The sequence below is a fragment of the Hyaena hyaena genome, unplaced genomic scaffold (genome assembly GCF_003009895.1).
Source record: "Hyaena hyaena isolate Hyena2069 unplaced genomic scaffold, ASM300989v1 scaffold_175, whole genome shotgun sequence".
Classification (NCBI taxonomy): Eukaryota; Metazoa; Chordata; class Mammalia; order Carnivora; family Hyaenidae; genus Hyaena; species Hyaena hyaena.
This window is the reverse complement of record NW_024080808.1, coordinates 2,763,541-2,788,860: the sequence shown is the minus strand read 5'-3', so window position 1 is coordinate 2,788,860 and position 25,320 is coordinate 2,763,541. Positions and strand designations below refer to the sequence as shown.

Genomic DNA, 25,320 nt, shown 5'->3' with positions numbered 1-25,320 from the left:
AACAAATACCATATAATTTCACTCATGTGGAATTCAAGAAACATTTGTAAGTAACATGATTGTTTAGGTAAAAAAAATCCTAATAAATCAACAAAAAATTGTAGCTAATAAGTGAATTTAAGAAGCTTACACAATATGACTATATTTTATATACTACCAGAAAACAATTAGAAAATGAAATAAAAATAGTGCCCTACAAATTAAAATACTTAGGAATATATGTAATAATAGACGTGCAAGTCTTCTACAATGAAAAGAAGACAACTGCGGAGAGAAAGTAAAGAAAGCCTAAGTAAATAGTAAAATGGACCCTGGAAAACTCATTAAGATGTCATTTGTACCCCAAATTCACCTGTACATTCAACACAATCCCCATTAAAATCTCATCATTTTTTTGGTAGTGATTGCCAAAATGATTTAAAAATGAAAGTGGAAAGGGGTACCTGGGTAGCTCAGTCATTTGAGCATCCAGCTCTTGGTTTCTACTCAGGTCATGATCTCATGGTTCATGGTTTTGAGTCCCCAAATTGGGCTCTGAGCTGGTAGTGCAGGTCCTCCTTGGGGATCTCTGTCTTTCCGCCCCTTCCCCCTTGCTCCCTCCCTCTCTCTCTCTCTCTAAGATAAATAAATAATACTTCAAAAATAAATAAAATGAAAATGTATGTGGAAATACAAAGGACTTATAATAGCTGAAACAACTTTTGAAAAAAGAATGAAGTTGGAGAATCATACTACTTGATTTTAAGACCTATTATAAATTTACAGTAATGAAGACATTGTAACAATGGGAAAAAATAGACGTATAGGTCAATGAGGTAGAATAAATCCAGAATTAGGCCTATACATGTATAGTTAATTAATTTTTTTACAAAGATGTGAAGGTAATTTAGGGAGGAAATGAATGCTATTTTTCAACAAGTGCTGAAATAACGATGTCCATATTGAAAAAAAATATTGATTCTTACCTGATACCTTATACAGAAATCACTTGATGTGGATTATTAACCTAAATATAAAAGCTGAAACTTGTGGAATAAAACAAAAGAAAATCTTCATTACCTTGAGGGAGACAAAGATTTCCTAGGAAACAAAAATATGAACTATACAACAAATGACATTTTATAAAAATTAAACTTGTTTTTTGCCAGGCAGATAAGGAAAAGGCAAGTTACAGTCTGAGAGAAGGTATATCTGGCAAAGAACTTGTATGCAGAATATATGAAAATCTCTTACAACTCAATTATAAGAAAATCCAATAAAAATGGACAAAATATTTTAGTAGACACTTCACAAAAAAAGATACTAGCATGGCCAAGAAACACCTGAAAAGATACTCAAAATAATTAGTCATCAGGAAAATGAAAATCAAAACCACAATGAGATGCTACTAAATATAGACTAGAAAGACTAAAATTAAAAACACTGACTATACCAAGTATTGGCAAAGATGGAGATTAACTGGAATGCATGCATTGATGATAGGAACATAAAGTTTTACATTTTGGGAAACAGTTGACAGTTTCTAAAAAGGAAAACAATCTTGTCATAAACCTAGTCATTATAGTCCTAGATACTCAAGAGAAATGAAAGCATATGTCCATAAAAACTTGAATATAAATGTTCACAGCAGCTTTATCAAACTGAAATTAACCCAAATGTCCAACAAAACCAAAGGGATAAACAAATGTGGTATTTCCATACAAAGGAGTACTACTCAGCAGTAAAAGGAGGAATGAGCCATTGATAGAACAACATGAATGAATCTAAAATTCAGTAGGCAGGGGTCGCCTGGGTGGCTTAGTCTGTTAAGCGTCCGACTTTCGCTTAGGTCATGATTTCGCGGTTCGTGAGTTCGAGCCCCGCATCGGGCTCTGTGCTGACTGCCAGCTCAGAGCCTGGAGCCTGTTTCGGTCTGTGACTCCCTCTCTCCCTCTGACCCTCCCCTGCTCATGCTGTCTCTCTCTCTCCTAGAAATAAATGAAACATTTAAAAAAAAAATTCAGTAGGCAGATTAAAGAAGCCAGACAAAAATGAACTCGCACTATATTACATATATATTAAATTTTAGAAAACCCAAACAAGGGACGCCTGGGTGGCTCAGTCAGTTAAGCTTCCAACTTTAGCTCAGTTCATGATCTCATGGTTTGTGGGTTTGAATCCCGTGCCAGGCTCTATGTTGATAGCTCAAGAACCTGGAGCCTGCTGTGGATTCTGTGTCTCCCTCTCTCTCTGCCCTTCCCCCACTCGTACTCTGTCTCTATCTGTCTCTCTCTTTCTCAGTAAATAAACATAATAATAAAAGTAAAATGAAAAAGATGAAAATTAACCTATAGTCATAGAAACCGTATCACCAGTTTCTTGGGGCCTGAGGCAGAAGGGAGGACGTACAACAGAGGTATAGGATGAAATTTAGACGGTGTGGAAATAGTCTATATTTGATTGTTTTGGTGGTTTCATAGGTTGTATATGTATGCATAACAAAAGTCATCAAATTGTGTACCCTAAATACATGCAGTATGTTGTATATATATTATTCCTCAATGAAATTGACCCCCTCAAACAAAAAAACAAACAAACACCTCAACCCAATACAGAATTCTGCCTTTAGTTTACTCCAAGAATAAAACCTAAAGCGGAGAAGAAATGTAAAAAGTGCAGCCCCATCATGTACCAGCTCTACATAGCTTTGTAAAGTTAGTTGGGTAAATTAGTTAACTTCTCTATATCTATCTCCCCATTTACAAAAATGAGACTAACAATAGTACCTACCTCATAGAATCATTGTGACAACTAAATTACATAATTCATGTAAAATCTTTAGAGTGGCACCCGGCATATATGTTGATTATTAGCTATTAATATTAAATTTCAAAGAATTGGAATTTCATAGACCATATCATCTCACCACCAAAATATTGTTTGAATTCAGTAGCAAAAGTAATGTGTGAAACTTTATTTGGTAAAATTTCAAATACATATGAACACATTGATAAAGGAAAGAATCACAATGGAACTTAGAAAATACTTAGAACATGATACTAAAAATATCACCTAACAGAACTTGAATGAAGCAGCTAAGTTGGCATGCAAGAAGCAAATCTAGAACTTTAAATGTTTACACTAGAAAAGAACCTGAAATTTAACAAGCTAAGCATCCAATCTGTTAGAAAAGGAAAATAGAATAAGCCCAAAGTAAACAAACAAGCAAAAGGAAATGAATGTACATATTAATAAAATTGAAAACAGGCAAGAAAGAGGCTTAACAAAGCCAAAAGCTACCCCCTACCTTTCTTCATAATCAGCGTCTTCAGGGATGACCATGCAGGTGCTCACCATCTTCTCCAGCCACATGAATGTATCTTTGCCCATCATTCTGCCAAAATAGCTGTTACCTTAAGGTCCATAGTGGACTTCATGTCAATGAGTTCATTAGACATTTTTCATTCCTCACCCAAATTAATCACTCAGCAGCAAATGACCATATTTTTCTTTCTAACACTTATACTGCCTTGCACATTTGCTAGCACACTGTTAAGGATTTTTTTTAAACTATCTTAACTAGCTACTCTTCAGTCTCCTCCGCCTCTGCCTTGCCAACAGAGATTGAAGTTTCTTAAGACCTGAGCCTCAGCCCCTTATTCTTCCCAAGTGATCACATCTGCATCCATAGCATCATCCCATCTAAAAGCAGATGATTCACACAAATCTCTGATCCTAAGACTGCTCCTCTGAGCCCAGGCTTTTTGTAGTCTATACCTATTTGACATAACCTTAAGGCATCTGAAGTCCTCAGATTAAACATGCCACAAACTGAGCTCATGGTCTTTCCTTCTCCCTCCTCTCACTGCACACCTGTCTCCCCCGAAACTTGATCCTTCTGTTGTGTTCCCCATTTCAATGACTGGCACTGCTAGGCGTTTATTAAAATAATTTGGAAGTCTATGAGTCATTGATGTTGCCTTCCTCATGCTTCACATTCACTCCATTACCAAATCCTGTCTATGTTACCTTCTAGCATCTCTTAACATTCTAACATTCACTTCTCTCCATCCACAACAGCTGGTACAAGCTACAACCATCTATTGCAAATCTGTGGCAGTTAGCCTCCTAATTACTGTGTACATATCCTCTGGTTGCCACCATTCCAATCTGCACCTGTTGCCAGAGTTATCTTTTTAAACAAAAATCTAATTTATTATAAGAATCCTCACCCCCAGATTCCTCCATTGGCTCTGATCACTCTTAGAATAAAGACACTTTCTTGTATATTTTAAAAGACACTTTATGGTTCCAACCTCATCTTATCCTATGTTTCTCCTTATTTCCCATCACTCCAGCCACACTTGGCATTCTTTCAGTCCTTTGTACTTGCCGTCTCCCTTCTACCAGAGAGCCTTTCCATATTCTTTTCCCTTTTAGAATTTTTTTCCCCTTTGTTTAGTTAACTCTTAGCTCCAGGGTGACACTTCTTCAAGAAAGCCTTCATTCAACTATGCAAACAGATAAGATTCCAAAATTATAGACTCTCAGAGCATTATGCACTTTTCCTTCATAACATTTGCACAATGGTAATTTTATATTTGTGAGAGCTTACTAGACTATATGCATTATTGGAATAAAGACCAGTCTAGTCTTGCTATATCCTTAGCACCTAACTTAACACCTGGCATGTATTTGCTGTTTAATAAATATTTGTTGAATGAATAAAGCCCTTGTTCACTATATCTTAAATATTTTGGGGTGAAGGAATCCCTGAATCTATAATTTCACAGCATAACTTTATTCATTTTTACATTTTTTTTCTCATTTTCCACTTATCTACCTCCTCCCCTCAAAAAGAATGTTTGCTTTTAAACAAGGGTCTCAAACTCAAATGCCCAGAGAGCTCTGGACACTACCATTTGATAGATAACAGAGACTGAAAGGTGACTGTTGTCAACTAGAAAGCACATATCTAAAGAGGATAGCCATATTAATTCAGTTCCAACTGTGAGCTGACATTGCCGAATCATCTCATTTTTCATGAGAAATCAGAAGTTTCGAATTTTTAAATGGGAAATCTTCTTTTTAAATAATGGCAGGATATTGAAAGTATTGTTCAAAGTATCATAGACTAACACTGGATAAGCCAAACAAAACATTTTGTGGGTCAAACTCAACCCATGGACAACTAATATGTATTTTCTCCTCCCCATTTTATTTCTTCTGTGTTACCTTGCTTAAAGAGATAAAACAAATCAATACAATCTTGTCTTTATAATTTCCATATAACAAAATTGAATTACATTTAATACTCATTAAATGAACTCTGAGTAATGTACATCTTAACTTAAGGGAAATGGTGTTCTAAGTCTGACCAAATATAAAGCACCATATATCATATGACATACGATCAATGTCAGCCTCCCTCCACTACACTATATATTGTTTAGGTCAGCCACCATTGTACATATATTTTGAAGGAAATTTTGCATGGACTTAGGCATCCAATACTGTTATCTATGTGATCAATGCAATGATTCAAATAGTTGAGCAAATTGATGGAGTTTAAAAGAAATGTTTCTATCTCCACAAATAAAATCAGAATCTCTAACTCAAAAGTGGAATTTTTCATCTAATTTGCTTTAAATAAAGACAAACTAATAAATTAAGTGTCTTTGTTATCTTTTAATTTTAACTTTGTTAAGACATAGGCTTAAAGTAGTATAACTTTAGTAGCCCTGAACTGGAAGTTTGTTAAACTGAATTCTAGTCCAAATTCTGTTTTATTCAGCTAATTGGTATTTGCAAAACCACTACTCTTCCAGGCCATTTGTTTAATTTGTAAAGTGGCTAGTCTTCATGATATCCAAGACACCTTTAATCCTAATAGACTGACACTAATAAAGCAATCTAGAATTTGAGGGTTTTAAAAAAGAAAAACTTCAGGGGCACTTGGATGGCTCAGTTGGTTAAGCATCGAACTTCAGCTCAGGTCATGGTCTCACGGTTTGTGGGTTTGAGCCCTGTGTTAGAGCTCTGTGCTGACAGCTCAGAGCTTGCTTTGCATTCTCTGTCTCCCTCTCTCTCTGCCCCTCTCCCACCGGCATTCTGTCTCTTTCTCTTTCTCAAAAATAAAATAAATGCACTAAAATTTTTTTTAAAAAAGAAAAACTTATTACATTATGACCTAGTTTAGGGATTTAATACAGTGTGAATTGTGAGCTCTGTGAGTTGTGAATACACTGTGAATTCTATCTCTGAATGCCAATGTTAAAAAGTTACATATATTATACACATATACTATTAAAACTAATCAAAGTTTAGTTTGTTTAGGACATAAATACTTAAATATTTAGGATCATCTGCTTTCTAAGATAAGGTGTAGCTGGATACTTTAAATCTTTATGTTGTAACTTATAACAAAAATTCAGTTATAGCAGCCATTTTTCATTAAGATATTGGTCACACTAGAATTTTTTTTCAGCTTCATTCTCAGGATAAAAATGCTTAAGTAATACTTTCTTAAACTTTTTTGCTCTTTCTTCAGTTACTGTATAGTACTTTATCCAAATGCTAGTGGAATTTAAGGTAATACAGTGTACTCTAGGGAACTTCTCCATCATACTATGGAATTAAAAGGTTTTTAAGCTAATGTAATTATGTTGTATTCAAACTGCTTTGTTCAAACTGTTACTGTTTTTAAGAAATCAGGATAAAAAGTAAGGAAGCAGTGTTTGTTCTGCTTCTTCCTTCCCTGGGATATTCTAACGCCTCTTCTGATATATTCTGCACATTTTTTGCTCCATCATTATCAGTCAGACCAATATTCTCCAATGAATCTGGCTCTCTTTCTCTATATTTACAAAAAGCAATTCTGCTATCTTCCTGGTTCAAAAAGCATGAAAGGCTTTATGAAAAATCAGTAATATACAATGGGGGATTTAGTGTTAGAAAAACCTTTTTAAAGGATAAAACAGTTTCAGCACAAATTCAATTTAAATCGGCTTCCTAAGGAGTCTAAAACTGCAAGTGGGACTCAGTTCAGAAATAAATTCTGGTGGCCCAGCCAGTTGAATGTCTGACTTTGGCTCAGGTCATGATCTCCCAGTTTGTGAGTTTGAGCCCCACATTGGGCTCTCTGCTGTCAGTGCAGAGCCCTCTTAGGATCCTCTGTCCCTCGTTCTCTGTTCCCCTACCCCCCACCTCAAAATAAATGATAAACGTTTTTTAATTTAAAAAATATGTGTATTCCTTAACGTAATGTATGTTAAATTATCTTCAAAAGCTGTCCATACTAAGCTAATGAACAGGCCATTGTAATCTATTATGTTTTAGCATGATTTTCAACAATGAAAGCATACATTTTTCTTCTCACTCATAAAATTAATACTTCATTCCTAGAAAAATTTATTTATGCTTTAAGAAAAATACTTGTGGTTAAGTAAAAGCTATGGTAAAGGTACTTGATAGTATGCAAAATAACACAAAATGAAGGTGTTAAACTGCCTTAGGTCATTACATTTTACTAAATTTGGTTTCTAAATATATTTTTCCTGTTAATTCTTCAAATCTTGAACAATAAGCATTTGCTGTGACATACAGGTGACACCACTATTAATAAAGCAGTATTTGTCACCTTAAAAATTGGGGAATTCTTCAAATCTTGAACAACTAATAAGCATTTACTGTGACATCAGATGATACCACTATTAATAAAGCAATAATTGTCACCTTAAAAATTAGGGAATTCGCTTGAACTCTATAACATCAAAGATCTGAATGTGTGAATATATCAAAAAAAAAAACAAACCTCAGGATTCATATGAGCCTTGTATTAGGAGTCAGGACATCTGGATTTTAATTCTTTCGATTTCCTATGCGTTCTTGGACAATCCATTTAAATCTCTAAAACTCAGCTTTGTTATTTATAAAATTAAGTTATTGAATTAAATCCCCAAGCTTTCTCTTAGTCCAAAAGAGACCAGGAACAAGCTCAAGTTGTCCTCTCCCAGCAGGGTCTTACATAAAACATTTATTCTCCTAGCAACAATATGTGGCATCTATGAAGTATTGCAACCAGGAAAGCTTGTCTAAGACATGGTGTCCAGAGTTTTTACTGGGGGTCCATGATGTAGACATGGGGTGTCTTTGGGGCTGCCCTTTGTTTCTTAATCTCCAGCCTCCTCAAAGATCAGGTTGATACCACAGGGCTCTGGGGTTCCACCATAAATCACATAATTAGCATAGACTATTTTTTGTGGCCCAAGGCTCCAGGTAAACAAAGACACATGCAGAACTTTGAAATTATCTTCCAAGAGCCAGGGAAGAGCCAGATATTTCTTTGAAATGTGCAGAGTTTAGGCAACTCAGGCCTGCTGAGTTAATCCTTCACTGTACATCTTGTTTCAGTGAAGTAATCCATTAGTACCTCCTTGAGAAAGGGTACTTGATAAGCAACTTTTTGAGGCTTTTCATGTCTGAAATATTTTTATTCTACTGTCATATTTGATTGATAGTTTAGGCAGCTATAGAATTCTAGTTTAGAGATAATTTTCCCTGAGGATTTTTAAAGTATTACTCCACTTCTAGTGTTGTTATTGAAGTTTGAAAGCCATTCTGATTCTTGATCCTTTATATGTGACTTGTTTTTTCTTTCCTGAAAACCATTCGATTTTCCTTTGACTCTAGTGTTCTGAGATGACGTGTCTTCATATGAATCTGCTTTCTATCCATTTTGATGGGCATTGAACAGGCCCTTTCAATTTAGTCACATGTATCTTTTAGGGAAACATTCTTTCATTTTTCAATGATTTTCTCTCCTTTGCCTCTGTTCTCTCTTTCTGGAACTCTTAATATTTGGATGTTGGACCTCCAAGACAGATTCTTTTCTTACCTTCTCTCTTATTTTGCATCTATCTTTTCACTCTGCTTTTTTGAGGTAATTTCCTCAACTTCCACCCCTTCTATTTTTCACTTCCACCAACATGTTTAATTTCTATGATCTTTTTTTTAAATGAGTGTGATATCTTACCTTTCTATTAATGATAGGATTTTTTGTTTAGTTTTTTTTCTTTCTGTATAGTTGTCTTTTTCCTATGTTTGTTTTGATCTCTATCTTTCATTAAAAACTTTTGGGCTATCTGGTTATCCTTGGATGTCTGTTCATAATTCAGAATAGAAGCTCTAAAGGTGGGTGAGGCATGTACATATTGTAGGGTGATCTGGCTGGCCAACTGGCTATGGAACCACTGATGCTGGTAAATTTAGGTCTTTTCTCTTAGGATGATCAGATGCTTCATGGTGAAAAAATATTCGAATCCTTTAGAGAATAGAGGTCTAGTTTACAGCATTTTGAGACCTTAATTGGGGAAGAAGGTAAGGGATGGGAGAATCCCTATACTTGGTATTCATCATTAAACTCTCTGTTTTTAGCATGATGCCAAACTATCAACTGTGACTGCCACCTAACTTTCATACTCCAGGCCAGAGTAGTCTCTCCAGAAAGTGAGCACCCAGATATTTGTCAGGATGGATAAGGGGCATTTGCCCAGGGGATGGAGTAGTAAAGAGATTTAAGCATTTAACGTCTCTTAAGTAGCTTTTATCTATCCCTGTTTTAGCCACCTCCACATCTCAGTTTCAGTGGTATTTGGTTTTCTTGGTTCTTTTGAAGATTCTAAAATGTATAGTAGGTTAGTCCTCAACCCTCTTCAGTACTGCCTTGGGATTCATCTTTGGTGGATAATCACACATTGTGTTGGGAATTTCCAAGACTACCCTCAGCCTTGATTATTTGCTAGAAGGACTCACAGTTATTATACTCATGGTTTTAGTTTATTACAGTGAAAGGACAGAGTAACATCAGCAAAGGGAAAAGACACATGGAGTAAGGTCCAGAGGAAACCAGGCACAAGCTTCCAAGAGTCCTCTTCCGAAGAAATCCCAGGATATACTTCGTACCTTCTGTAATGAGATGTGACCACACATATGAAATGTTACTTACCAAGGAAGCTTATTAGAAATTCAGTGCCAAAGTATTTTATTGAGATTGAAACAGGTAAGCTCTCTGCCAAAGACATACCAAAACTTTAGACTTCCAGGAGGAAAGCAGATGTTGAGTATATCATTTTGTTTGCACAAACAGTTTAGGTGCAATGAAACACCCTTATCATGTAGGGAATGAAGGGAATCCTCCTGAAATTCAAGTTTCCAAATACCAGCCAAGGAGCAACCTTACAAGTAGACTTTTCTAAATTAACAGCCTCAAGCATGCTATGTTAACTTTTCTATACACAATCCATCTGCTTTCTAGCTTCTCAATTTTGTTTTTGTATCCTTTCCCATTCTACTCACACTTGGGGGTTAATGCCTTTTTCTTATGTTTATTTATTTATTTTTGAGAGAGAGCGAGCAGGGGAGGGACAGAGAGAAAGAAAGAGAGAGAATCTGAAGCAGGTTCCATGCTGTCAGTGCAGAGCCTGTGGGGCTCAAACTCCTGAACCATGAGCTCATGACTTGAGCCAAAGTCGGATGCTTAACCGATTGAGCAAACCAGATGCCCCGGGATTTATGCCTTTTAAGAAAATTCCTTTACTATTGTTTTAGTGTAGTTTCAGTTGACAACAAAATTAGATATGTATGTTCAGTATTAACCTGGAAATTTGATTATAAATCAAAATTCCCCAACTTGATTGTATAACATCATTTTTAAACAACTTGAAAACAGATGAAGTAGAGAGAAAAACCTTGTTTTAAAGTTTTTATTTTAGGGACACTTGGGTGACTCAGTCTGTTGAGCATCTGTCTCTTGATGTCAGCTCAGGTCATGATCCCAAGATTGTGGGATCAAGCCCCACACTGAGAGTGTGGAGCCTGCTTGGGATTCTCTCTCCCCCACTTTCTCTGCCCCTCTCCTGCTAGTGCTCTCTCTCTCTCAAAATAAATAAATAAACATTTAAAAAATAAAGTTTTTATTTTAATTTCAATTAGTTAACACAAAGTGTTATATTAGTTTCAGGTGTACAATATAGCATTTCAAGAATTCCATATATCACTGGGTGCTAATCATGACAAGTGCACTCTATAATCCTCATCACCTATTGAACCCATCCCCCCTTCTACCTCCCCTCTGGTAACTATTAGTCTGTTCTCTATAAATCCATTTCTTGATTTCTCTCTCTCTCTCTCCATTTGCTCTTTTTTTTTCTTAAATTCCACATATTAGGGAAATCATATGGTATTTGTCTTTCTCTGACTGACTTATTTTGTTTAGCATTATACTCTCTAGCTCCATCCATATCACTGCAAATGGCAAGATTTCATTCTTTTTTGTAGCTTGATAATATTCCATTGTGTGTGTGTATATATATATATACCATATCTTCTTTATCCATTAACTAATTGATAGACATTCAGGCTGCTTTCCTAGTTTGGCTCTCATAAATAATGCTGCAGTGAATGTGGGGTGCATGTATCTTTACAAATCAGTATTTTTGTATTATTTGGTAAATACCAGTCATGCAATTACTAGATTTAGTGTAGTTCTATTTTTAACTTTTTGAGGAAACTCCATACTGTTTTCCACATGGCTGCACCAGTTTGCATTCCCACCAACAGTGCACAAGTTTTTCTTTTTCTCCACATCCTCACCAGCACTTGTCATTTCTTTTGTTGTTGCTTTTAGCCATTCTGACAGGTGTAAGGTGATATTGTGGTTGCGAATTGCACTTTCCTAATGATGAGCATCTTTTCATGTGTATGCTGGTCCTCTGTATGTCTTCTTTGGAGAAATGTCTGTTCATGTCTTCTGCCTATTTTTTAATTGGATTGCTTATTTGGGACGGGGAGTGAATTGTATAAGTTCTTTATGTATTTTGGGTATTAGTCCTTTATCAGATATGTCATTTGCAAATATCTTCTCCCATTCTGTAGGCTACATTTTTGTTTTATTGACTGTCGATTTCACTGTGCAGAAGCTTTTTATTTTGATGTAATCCCAATAATTTATATCTGCTTTTATTTTTCCCTTGCCTCAGGAGACATATCTAGAGAAATGTTGCTTCAGATGATGTCAAAGAAGTTACTGCCTGTGTTCTCTTATATGATTTTTATGGTTTTAGGTCTCATGTTTAGGTCTTTAATTCATTTTGAATTTATTCTTGTGTGTGGCATAAAAAAGTGGTCCAGTTTCTTTCTTTTGCATGTTGCTGACCAGTTTTCCCAATAGTATTTGTTGAAATGACAGTTTTTTTTCCATTGGATATTCTTTCCCACTTTGTTGAGATTATTTGACCATAAGTTGTGGGTTTGTTTCCAGATTTTCTATTCTATTCTGTTGACCTATGTATCTATTTTATTTGTGCCTGTTTCATACTGTTGTGATTACTACAGCTTTGTAGTATTACTTAAAGTCTGGAATTGTGATGCCTCCAGCTTTGCTTTTACTTTTTTTTTCAAGATTTCTTTGGCTATTCAAGGTCTTTTGTGGTTTCATACAAATTTTAGGATTGTTTGTTTCAGCTCTGTGAAAAATGCTGGTGGTATTTCAATAGTAATTGCATTAAATGTGTAGATTGCTTTGAATAGTATAGACATTTTAATAATATTTGTTCTTCCAATCCATGAGCATGAAATGTCTTTTAATTTCTTTGTGTTCCATTTCTTTCAATTTCTTTAATCAGTGTTTTACAGTTTTCAGAGTACAGGTTTTTCACCTCGTTGGTTATATTTATTCCTAGGTATCTTTTTTTTTTTTCTTCCTTTTGGTCCAGTTGTAAATGGGCTTGTTTATTAATTTCTCTCCATGCTGCTTAATTATTGGTGGATAGAAATGCAATAGATTTTTGTACATTGATTTTGTATGCTGTAACTTTACTCAATTTATTGCTTCTAGCAGTTTTTTGGTGGAGTCTTCAGAATTTCTATATAGAGCATCACGTCATCTGCAAATAGTGAAAGTTTGACTCTTCCTTACCGATATGGATGACTTTTAATTCTTTTTCTTGCCTGATTGATGTGGGTAGGACTTCCAGTACTATGTTGAATAAAAATATTGAGAGTGAACATCCTTGTCTTTTTTCTGACCTTAGGGGAAAAGCTCTCAGTTTTTCCCCATTAAGGGTGATATTAGCTGTGAGGTTTCCATATATGGCCTTTATTATGTTGAGGTATGTTCCCTCTAAACCTAATTTGTTGATGGTTTTTATCATGAATGAATGTTGTACTTTGTTAAATGCTTTTCATATGTCTATTGAAATGATTATTTGATTCTCATCCTTTCTCTTATTGACGTGATGTATCATGTTGATTGATTCACGATATTGAACTACTCTTGCAACCCAGGAATAAATCGCACTTGATCATGGTGAATGATTTCTCTAATGTATTGTTGGATTCAGTTGGCTAGCATTTTATTGAGGATTTTTGCATCTAAGTTCATCAGGAATATTGACCTGTAGTTCTCTTTTATTGTGGTGTCTTTATCTATTTTTGGTATCAGTGTATTGCTGACTTCATAGAAAGAATTTGAAAGTTTCCCTGCCTTTTCTGGCTTTCGGAATAGTTTGAGAAGAATAGGTAGTAGCTCTTCTTTAAATGTTTGGTAGAATTCCCCTGTGAAGCCATCTGGTCCTGCACTTTTGTTTGTTGGGAGTTTTTTTGTTTTTTAATAGATTCAGTTTCTTTTGTTGATTACCTGTCTCTTCAAATTTTCTGTTTTTTCCTGTTTCAGTTTTGGTAGTTTATGTTTCTATGAATTTATCCATTTCTTCTAGGTGTCCAATTTATTGGCATATAGATTTTCATAATATTCTCATATAATTGTTTATAATTCTTGGTGTTGGTTGTTATTTCTCCTCTCTCATTTGTGATCTTATTTATTTTAGTCCTTTCTCTTTTTTTCCTTGATAAGTCTGGCTAGAGGTTTATTAATTTAAAAAAAATTTTTTTTCAGAAAACCAGTACCTGGTTTCATTGATCTGCTCTATTGTTGTTGTTTTTTTTTTAATGTTTTATTTATTTCTAGGAGAGAGAGAGAGAGCGTGAGCAGGGGAGGGTCAGAGAGAGAGGGAGTCATATTCTGAAACAGTCTCCAGGCTCTGAGCTGGCAGTCAGCACAGAGCCCGACGTGGGGCTCGAACCCACGAACCATGAGATCATGACCTAAGCAAAAGTCGGACGCTTAACTGACTAAGCCACCCAGGTGCCCCTGCTCTATCGTTTTTTAAATTTCTATATCATTTATTTTCTGCACTGATCTTTATTACTTCCTTCCTTCTGCTAGTTTTAGGTTATGTTTGTTGTTCTTTTTCTAACTCCTTTAAGTGTAAGGTTAAGTTTTTTGTTTGGGTTTTTTCTTACTTCTTGAGGTAGGCCTATATTGTTATAACTTTCTCAGAACCACTTTAGCTGCATCCCAAAGGTTCTGGACCATTGTGTTTTTATTTTTATTTGTGTCCATGTACTTTTAAAATTTCTTCTCTTATTTCTTGGGTTGACCTATTCATATATTAGTAGCCTGTTATTAGCCCCCGTGTATTTGTACTCATTTTAGATTTTTTTCTTGTGGCTGACTTATAGTTTCACAGCATTATGGTCAGAAAAGATGCATAGAATCTTTTTTAAAATTTTTTTAAATGTTTATTTATTTTCGAGAGACAGAGTGCAGGCAGGGGAGGGGGAGAAAGAGGAGGAGACACAGAATCCAAAGCAGGCTCCATGCTCTCAGCACAGAGCCCAATGCAGGGGTCAAACTCACAAACCGTGAGATCATGATCTGAGCTGAAGTTGGATGCTTAACTGACTGAGCCACCCAGGTGCCCCTAGAATATTTTTGATAGATCATTCAATCTTCATCAATTTGTTGAAGCTTGTTTTGTAAGCTTATATGTGATTTATTCTGGAGAATGTTCCATGTGCACTTGTAAAGAATGTGTACTCTGGAGTTTTAGGATGAAATGTTGTGAATATATCTCTTAAATCCATCTGTTCCAATGTCATTTAAAGTCATTGTTTCCTTATTGATTTTCTGTTTAGATCATCTGTTCATTGATGTGAGCGGGGTGTTAATGTCCCCTACTATAATTGTATTATTATTATTTTTTTTTTTATTTCTTAGGAGAGAGAGAGACAGCGTGAGCAGAAGAGGGTCAGAGAGAGAGGGAGTCACAGACTGAAACAGGCTCCAGGCTCTGAGCTGGCAGTCAGCACAGAGCCCAACGTGGGGCTCGAACCCGAGAACCGCGAGATAATGACCTTAGCAAAAGTTGGACGCTTAACCGACTAAGCCACCCAGGCGCCCCCTATAATTGTATTATGATCAATTAGTTCCTTTATGTTTGTTATTAACTGTTTTATGTATTTGGTTGGGTGTTTCTATGTTGCGTGCATAAATATTTATAATTGCCATATCTTCTTGTTGGATTGTTGTCTTTATTATTATTTAGTGTCCTTCTTTCTCTCTTGTTACAGTCTTTGTTTTAAAGTCTAATTTGTCCGATATAAGTGTTACTATTCTGACTTTCTTTTGACCTCCATTCGCGTGTTAGATGTTTCTCCATCCACTCACTTCCTATTTATTTTTTAAGGTAAGCTCTATGCCCAAAGTGGGAATTGAACTCATGACCCCAAGATCAAGAATCCCAATCAGATGCCCTCACTTTCAATCTGTAGATGTCTTTAGGTCTAAAATGAGTCTGTTGTAGGCAGCATGTAGATGGACCTTGTGTTTTTGTTTTTTTTATTCATTCTGTAATGAATGAATATGTCACACTACATCCTGTATCTTGATTGGAGCATTTATATACAAAGTAATTATCAATAGATATGCATTTATTGCTGTTTTATTTCTTGTTTCGTGGTTGTTTCAGAAGATTTTCTCTGATCCTTTCTGGTCTTTCTCTCTTTCATGGTTTGCTGGTTTTCTTTAGTGATATATTTGGATTTCTTTCTCTTTATTCTTTGCATATTTATTAGTGAGTTTTGATATGTGTTTACCATTGAGTTTGTATATAAACTCTTCTGCATATAGCAATCTATATTAAGTTAATGGTCATTTAAGTTTGAACTCATTCCTTATTCCTTTCCTCCCCACATTTTAGGTATATGGTGTTATATATTATATTATATTATATTATATTATATTATATTATATTTATTATATTTATTATATTTATTATATTTATTATATTTATTATATTTATTATATTTGTTATATTTATTATATTATGTTATATTCTTTTATTTTGTTACTTCCTTGGCTAATTTTTTACAGAAATAGTCATTTTTACTGCTTTTGTGTTTCCTACCTTTATAATTCACATTTGGCCTCTCCTTTCCACTCAGAGTCCCCTTCAATATTTCTTGTAGAGCTGGTTTAGTGGTCATGAACTCCTTTAGTTTTTGTTTATCTAGAAAACTCTTTACCTCTGGTAGCCTTACTGGATAGTGTTCTTGGCTGCAGATTTTTCCCATTCAGCACCTTGTACATATCATGCCACTCCCATCTGGCTTGGAAAGTTTCTGCTGAAAAATCCCCTCCCTTGTAAGTTACTGTCTTCTTTTGTCTTGTTGCTTTTAGAATTTTTTCCTTAGGGGCACCTGGGTGGCTCAGTCGGTTAAGTGACAGACTTCGGCTCAGGTCATGATCTCACGGTTCGTGGGCTCAAGCCCCGCGTTGGGCTCTGTGCTGACAGCTAGCTCAGAGCCTGGAGCCTATTTCAGATTCTGTGTCTCCCTCTCTCTCTGACCCTCCCCTCCTGCTCACACTGCTTCTCTTTCTCAGAAATAAATAAAACATTTTTTAAAAAAGAATTTTTTCCTTATTACTGTCTTTTACCAGTTTAATTACAATATGTTTTGGTGTGGATCTCCTTTTGTTGATTTTGATGGGAATTCTCTGTGCCTCCTGGATCTGGATATGTTTCCTTCTCCAGATTACAGAGGTTTTTTAGCTATTATTTCTTCAAATGAATTTTCTGCACCCTTTTCTCGCTCTTCTTCTAGGACTCCTATAATACAAATATTACATTTGATGAAGTCACTGAGTTCCCCATGTCTATTCTAAATTTGCCTCTTTTCTCTCTTTTGTTCAGCTTGATTACTTTGCAATGCTCTGTCTTCTAAATCATTAATTCATTCCTCTAATTCCTCCATCCTGCTGTTCATTCTGTCAAGCGTGTTTCTCATTTTGTTTATTGAGTAATTTATTTTTGCTATGTTGTTCCTTATCTATGTGTTAAGTGTCTCACTTATATCTTCCACTCTTTTCTCCTGTTCATTGAGTATGCTTATGATCATTGCTTTGAATCCTCTATCAGGCACGTTACTTATATCTGTTTCACTTAGATCTCTTGCTATGTCACTGTCCTGTTCTTTCATTTGGGTTAAATTTCTCTGTCTCCTCATTTGTCTGCCTGAAAGAAGAAAGTTAAATTAAAAAAAAAAAAAAAAGGTTTAGTGTCCTGAGAGAGAGACAAGAATGTATTGTATACTATGTATCCCAGAAAGAATAGGCTACTGTAAAGAAAAACATGCTTTGAAGGTTAAAAACAAAAAGAGAGAGAGAGTTCTTAAAAATGAAATATAGGCATTGAGAGAGAATATCTAAAAAATGTCTGGCTATTCAATTTACAGCTAAAGTAGGCAAAGCCTCATTTTTTTATATGCAAGCAGTAGCAATGGTAGGCTTGAAAATGGTGCACTACTCTTCATGGAAACTTAAACAATTGAGATGGAAACTGTGGATAACTGTCTGTGAAATCAATTGCATCAATGCCAAATTTTCCAATAAAGTTTCCACTTGAAAATTCCAGTGAAAATTCCATTTAAGTTTCTATGTGAAATCAACAAAAGTGGAAAAATCAACTTGAAACAAAAGAAATTCTATAAAATGCATCCAGGCTATAAGTATTTCAGTCCCTAACATCTACATGCAACATAGGTCTACCTGCAACAGAAAACAATAAGTAATATAGAGCTGCAGTGTAACTCTTTCTCAAATCTTGGGACACATGTATTAATTAAACTTACATTAGATAACATTCACAAGTAAAATATATCTGTTGTACTCTGATCTTTCATCCCTTTATTTGAAGAGTTCAATAGGGAGACAAAATATGGAAGTTGACATCTAAAATGGAAAAATCGTTTCAGGTCACTTAGAAATAGGTTGAAATTTTTTAAAAAAATAAAGTGTGCTAAATGATAACAGTATTTTAAATATTCATTAATTCAAAATTTCTAAATCAATATCTTCTAAATAAGGGGCTACTACTTTGTGGGATAAAGATGGGTTATATAATGAAAACTATCCATCAACCCATAGAATTCTTAATACTTTCATAATAAAGCACAATATCCTTCTGTAAATGGCTCATTTATTCAGTTTTCTGGTATTAAGAAAGACCTGCAAAGATATGGCCCCTCTGACATACATTGACATCAACAAGTCATTTAGATGTATGTTATTTACCATTGTAAACTTCAAAATAATTTATATGAAGTACCTGTTTATTATGTTTCATGAACTACCCTTCACTGTCTTAACAAGTAATATATAATTCCTTGACATTTTTTGTATTACTGACTTTTGTTTTATTCAGGATCATGTCCTGTTAGCTATATTCTATTAAGTATATATTCTATATTCTACTAATATCAAATCCTTGTTTTTAACCTTATTATACTCCAAATATGATTTAAGCCCCTGGTTGTATTTATGATGCATTGTAATGTATTCTGCAAATCTGGGCTGATAGCTGACCTTTAATTTTTTCCTTATTCTTCTCAACTCCTTCCCATCCATTTTTTATCCCTGTACATGACATGTAACCTTTTTATACTTCCCACCTTATCCCCATTCGCTTCTTCATTTGAAACTTAAATACCTTCACTGAAATCTAACTTTCTCCAGATGACACTCTGTGCCTTATAAACCCCCTCCCATCTTAATTTGTGGGAAGAACAATCAGCCTATTTTATGTTTCCCAATACTACTTACTGATATTATACCATCATCATTTCTGAAATCCATGCCATCTGATTAGGTCATCATTGGCTATAATAATAACTTCCACTTTCCTGCATGAATCAGCACTTTCTTTCTTCTGCCCTGATCTGCTGTTATGTAGATCTTTTTCAAAGACCATATTGATAATCCATCCATTGAGTCTCTAATCAGTGGCTTCTCAGAGCTCTAAAATCCTCCCTTTCTATTTTAGCCACCCAAAAGCAAGCCCACACCTTGGGTCATTGAAAATGAAGCAATTTTTCTAATCAGTGTCTTCTCTCTCTTTTCCCTTATACATCTTGAAATCATCCTTTTTTCTGTTTCTCAACCTCATCCCAACTTTTAATCACTTTACTACTTCTGTTTTCCCTACTCCACTAGCTACCTTGTGATGTCCTTTGTACTTGGAACATATGATCAATCTAGTATTCCCCTTCCTTGACTTTTTGCTGTGCCAATACAATTTACTCACCCACTTTTTCTTTCTCTCTAATAGTTTTGCATGTTATGGTTTTAAATGATTACATGAAAAATGCATCCTAGTTATTTGAACTTTTTATAATGGCATCCATTTTCTTCTATTAGATTTTTTCAATTTTAAAATTAGGAAATCTTGCAAACTGTATCCACTGACAACTGCTTGACTTTAGTTGGACCTCTCTGCTTCTCAATACATTCCTTTATAACCCTTCTATTCATGTGTTCCAAATGTTTTCCATATTACCAGTGCTTAAATCTAACATCCCTTCCCAGTATATGACCTTGCCTCCTACTTTACTAGAAAAAAATAGAATCCATCTGCCCAATTCTCTCATCCATCTTCTCTATATCAAAATGTTTGTATCCATGCTATAGCTACATCCAAATTCCTTATTTTAACAGCTGGTTTATCGATTATTTTAAATTTTCTGTGCAGTCCTCCAGGTTTTCCTTCAACTACTTTTTTCTAACCTCTTGACTCAAAGTATATATTTTCCTGATTTTCAAGGTTAATCTCCTTCTAGAGCCTCCTTTAACAATTGAACTCTCTCTTCCTCTCTCCTGCTCCCCATTTATCATTTCACCTTCTCTATTTCTGGCCAGCAGATTATTAAATCAGAAACAATGAAAGATCTGAGATTTTACCTTACTTGCAAGCTAACAGATTAATTTGCCACCATTGTATATATATATACTAACAGAAAACACAAGACCCATGGGGTCAGAAAAAAGACCATTTATTACTCACTGAAAAAACAACAATGAAAGCAATGTCTTCCATCAGGTCCCTAGCCCCAGTTTCCATAAGGTTAACAGAGTGAGGGCCAGATGTTACCTCTGCCTGCAGCAGGGTGTATTACAGGAGAAGAACCCTGAAATAAGGACAAAAGACAGACAGTCAGACCTTATCTTTACTCCAGAATGTAAGCCATGAAGGATAGGGAGACTTTACCACTCCCTGAATGTCCCCACAGAGGGAGATGTTCTCCATCTTTATTCTATTAGTCGGAAAACAGATCTTCCCTCTGGACTTAAGGTAGACATTATCTCTAGTTTTCAAGGTTGTTTGCTATACAAAGCCCTTTGTTCAGAAGACCTAGACCATGCAGAAATATGCAGTATTCATTTAAAAATGTCTCTCAACACAGATTTTCCCAGGTTTCTCTTATCTTCAAATATGTCTCATAGAGTCTATACTCACTGTCTTTGTTGTCGTACCCTCTATTAACTACGTGTACATTTGTTCTATTATTCCACTGAAAACTATTATCTTCAAGGTACCAATGAGATACTGGTAACCCAACCAAATGGCCTTTTCTTAGTCATTCTTGACTTTCTGCAGACTTTAACAAGGGCTATCCTTGCTTCCTGTTACCTCTAAACTACTCTACTATTCTCTGTGACTAGTTTGATTCTTAGATCTGTCTCCTTTGCCCATCTCTCTTTTCTTCCCTCTTTGTTTTCATTCTGCTAAGTGTGAACATATCACAAGTTGTCTTCCTATTCTACACTGCTCCCTCAAATGTCTTCTAGTCTGAGTTTCAGTTGTTACCTCTGGAGGTGGCCATAATTTCCTTCCTATATTCCAAAACTCACCTGTGTTCTCCCATTCAAGTACTAACCAGGCCTGACCCTGCTTAGCTTCTGAGATGAGACAAGATCAGGCGTGTTCAGGGTGGTATGGCCGTAGACTCATCTGTCTTCTCAATATGTCTGCCTGTGATAAATTTTAAAACTAAGAATCAATTCCACAACCTGACTTTTTAAAAATTGTTGTCAGTGGGACCATCATTCTCTCACTTCTTTATTATTTTTTAAGAACAAATTTATTTCTACACACAACAATCTACATTCATTTCCAAAGAATTATGGTGTGTGAAAAATCCAGTTCCAAAAGGTTACATACTGTATAATTTTGTTCATATAACATTCTTTTTTTTTCTAGTATAATTAATGCACAGAGTTACATTGGTTTCAGGTGTACAATATAGTGATTAAACAATCTGTACAGTACTCAGTGTTCTTCACAATAAGTGTACGTTTAATTCTCTATCTATTTTACCCATCCCCCCAGTCACCAATTTGTTCTCTATATTTTCTCTAAGAATCTTGTTTTGTCTCTTTTTTCTTTGTTCATTTGTTTTGTTTCTTAAATTCCACGTATGAGGGAAATCATATGGTATTTGTCTTTCTCTGACTGATTTTTTCACTTATTTCCTTCTATCCCTGTTGTTGCAAATGACAAAATTTCATTGTTTTTTATGGCTGAGTAATAGTCCATTGTATATATGTACCATATCTTCTTTATCCATTCATCTATCAATGAGCACCTGGGCTGCTTCCATGTCTTGGCTATTATAAATTATATGTCAGTAGATATCTTGTTGTATTAGTATTTTCATATTCTTTGGGTAAATACTGAGTAAAAAATTACTGAATCATATGGTTATTCTACTTCCAGTTCTTGGAAGAACTTCATACTGTTTTCCACAGCAGCTGCCCTAGTTTGCATTCCCACCAACAGTGCACAAAGGGTTACTTTTTTTCCACACCAACACTTTTTTCTTTTTTCTTTTTTTTTTTTTTTTTACTTTTAGCCATTCTGACTAGTATGAAGTAATAGCTCATTGTGGTTTTGATTTGCATTTCTCTGATGATTAGTGATTTGGGGCATATTTTCACGTGTATGTTGACCATCTGTAGGTCTTTGGAGAAATGTCTGTTCATGTCTTCTGCCCATTTTTAATTAGATTATTTGGGGGTTTCTTTGGTGTTGAGTTGCATAAGCTCTTCACATATTTTGGATCTTAACCCCTTATCAGATATTTCATTTGCAAATATCTTTTTCTATGCAGTAGATTGTCTTTTTTGTTTTGTTGATGGTTTCCTTTGCTGTGCAGAAGCCTTTTATTTTGATGTGGTCCCAATAGTTTATTTTTACTTTTGTTTCCCTTACCTCAGGAAGCATATCTAGAAAAATGTTGCTATCACCAATATCAGAGAAATTACTGCCTATGCTCTCTTCTAGGATTTTTATGTTTTCAGGTCTCACATTCAGGTCTTTAGATTCACAACCTGAGAATGTGCTTGAGTAGACTCATTCGAGTTCAACAGTATTTTAACTAGAGTCCTTTACACCATTCTAATCCATTTTCTACACTTCACCTAAGAAATCACTCAAACATAAAATCATATTACAGAGTTTGTGGGAGTTAAAGATAATTCTTTAGAATTTTTACACAAAGCCTCCATGATTGGGCAACTGCTTATCCCTCCAATTTCAACTTGTGCTGCATTTCACATACTCACCCACATTATAACAACATGCCAAAATACTTGATTTGACATAAATTCACTATTTATTTATTCCATTATTTTCTGAAAGCCTACTATGAACCAAGCATTATGCTAGGCACTAGGGCTATAAATATGAGTAAATAATGGTCTGTCTTAAGAGGGAAATAAAAATGTAAATAAATACCATAAAGGATGATTAGTAAGGCAAGGATACAAACTGGTTTCTCTCTTCCTAAGGCACTTAAGGTGACAATATAAAAGATGACTCTCAAGTAAAATCTTGGAGGATGAGTTGGAATTTGTGATATACCAAGAAAGCTTATTTCAGGTAAACTAAAAAGACATATGAAGGCACAGAAATATGAAATGAAATCCCCTATTTGAAGAACTGTAAATAATCCATAGTGACCAGACCATAAGATTGAAGAGGGAATAAAAGGATGCAATGATGGGAAGGTGAGGTGAGATGATGAAAGACCTGTTGTGTCAGAGGAGTGTGGGCTTTGTCCTGGAATAGTATGATCAGATTTACTTTTTTAAATGGAATTGTTCCATTATAGTAATAATTTATTCAGTCAATAGGTGCCAAACAAAACTAGTGGGTGAAAGTTTGAAGAACAAAAGATATTTACATAGTCTATAAATATCTCTCCACATTGTACTCATGACAATGAGAAAAATGGTAACTTAGTGAAGAAACCTGATAGATAACACCTTAACTAATTGCTCAAAATGAGTATCATAGTAATGGGACAAATCAACATCTTGAGCCTCCTCATGTAATTCACTGAGAAGAACACAGCACCATCGCTTCTGTGGTATTCCTACCAAAATGCATATCCTGAATCTACTTACAAAGAAACAGATAAACCCAAACAGAAAATCATACTATAAAATCGCTGAAAAGATAAAAGAAAAAATAGAAAATTAAAGATTAGATGCACAGATTTGTGCATAATCCTGGACATTTTTTTCCATAAGAGGCATTATTGAAACAAATGGCAAAATCTGAATAAGGCCTGAAAATTAGATACTATTGTATCAATATTCAGTTTTATAATTTTTGTAATTATATTGTCATTACATAAGAGAACTATATTTTTTAAGGAAGTATACATTGAAGTACACATGGTTAAAGGGCATCACATATGCAATTTACTGTCAGATGATTCTGTAAAATCATATTAATACATGTTCATATAGGGGTACCTGGGTGGTTCAGTTGGTTAAGCATCTAACTTCTGCTCAGGTAATGATGTCACAGTTCATGAGTTAGAGCCCCACATCAGGCTTTGTGCTGACAGCTCGGACACTGGAGCCTGCTTCAGATTCCATTCTCCCTTTCTCTGTGTCCCTTCCTTGTGCATGCTCTGTCTGTCTGTCTCTCTCAAAAATAAATAAACATTAAAAATTTTTTAAAAAACATGTTCATATATAGAACATATTATTTATAGCAGCACAATTCACAATATGGAAAAGGTGGAAGATACTCAAGTGTCCATTGGTGGATGAATGGATAAACAAAATGTGGTATATACATACCATGGAATCTTAGCCTTAAAGGAGAAGGAAATTGTGACACACTTTACAATGTGGACAAACCTGGAAGACATTATGCTATGTGATATAAGCCAAGTACAAAAGAACAAATGTACTACTCCCCTTATATGAGGTTACTAGAGCAGTCAAATTCACAGAGACAGAAAATAGAATGGCGGTTGCCAGGTATCGGAGGAGGGAGGAATGAGGAGTTGTTGCTTAATGAATACAGAAGTTTAGTTTGAGAGGGTGAATAAGTTCTGGAGATGGATGAAGGTGATGGTATGCACACCAATGTGAATGTACTTAATGAAATTGAACTGTACACTTAAAAATGGTGAGTTTTGTGTTATATATATTTATAAAAACAATTAAAATTATATCTAGACAGCTGAGAAAGGAAATGTAGTAAAATGAACATTTACCTTCTAAAGATAAGAGTAAAGCATAGAAGCAGAGAGACCAATTAAAAAGCTGTTGTAATATGCACCTTAGTAGTGGAGACAGAGAAAATGGATACATCTGAGAATGACTTAAGTAGTATGCTTTGGACTCCTATGTCACACATCTACCTTCTGTTTAACCAAAATACAATGGATATGAGTAGATGCATGGGATATAGTAGATGCTATCTTTGCCTGAGCATTTGCCTAACACTCATTTGCCCTTCATAACTTGGCTCTGGCTCAAATGTGACTTTCTTTGAGAAGTCCTCCCTGACTCTATGCAGTCTTTCCCCTTTCTCCTCACCTCTTACCAATTCTTGAACTAAATTAGTACTTCTCCCTTCCATGCAAAAGATGTAAGAGGATCTATCTTTTGCATGGATATCACAATGTGTTAAAATAAATGGCTTATCTGTTTCTTCAATACGCTGAGTTCTCTGAGAGCAGAAACAGTTACTATGTTTATTAATCCACAGCATCTTTCAAAATATGTGCTCAATAATTGCTTGAATGGAATTAGTAAGTTATCAAACGCATACACTATTTTTCTTTATAATGCTTTATACTTGC

General features: G+C 35.0%; 1 protein-coding gene across 1 annotated transcript in view; it reads left to right on the top strand.

Annotated features, from left to right (window-relative positions):
- Positions 1-25,320, top strand: part of GPR137C (G protein-coupled receptor 137C) — a 61,871-nt gene that overhangs the window by 10,933 nt on the left and 25,618 nt on the right. The window lies entirely within an intron of this gene.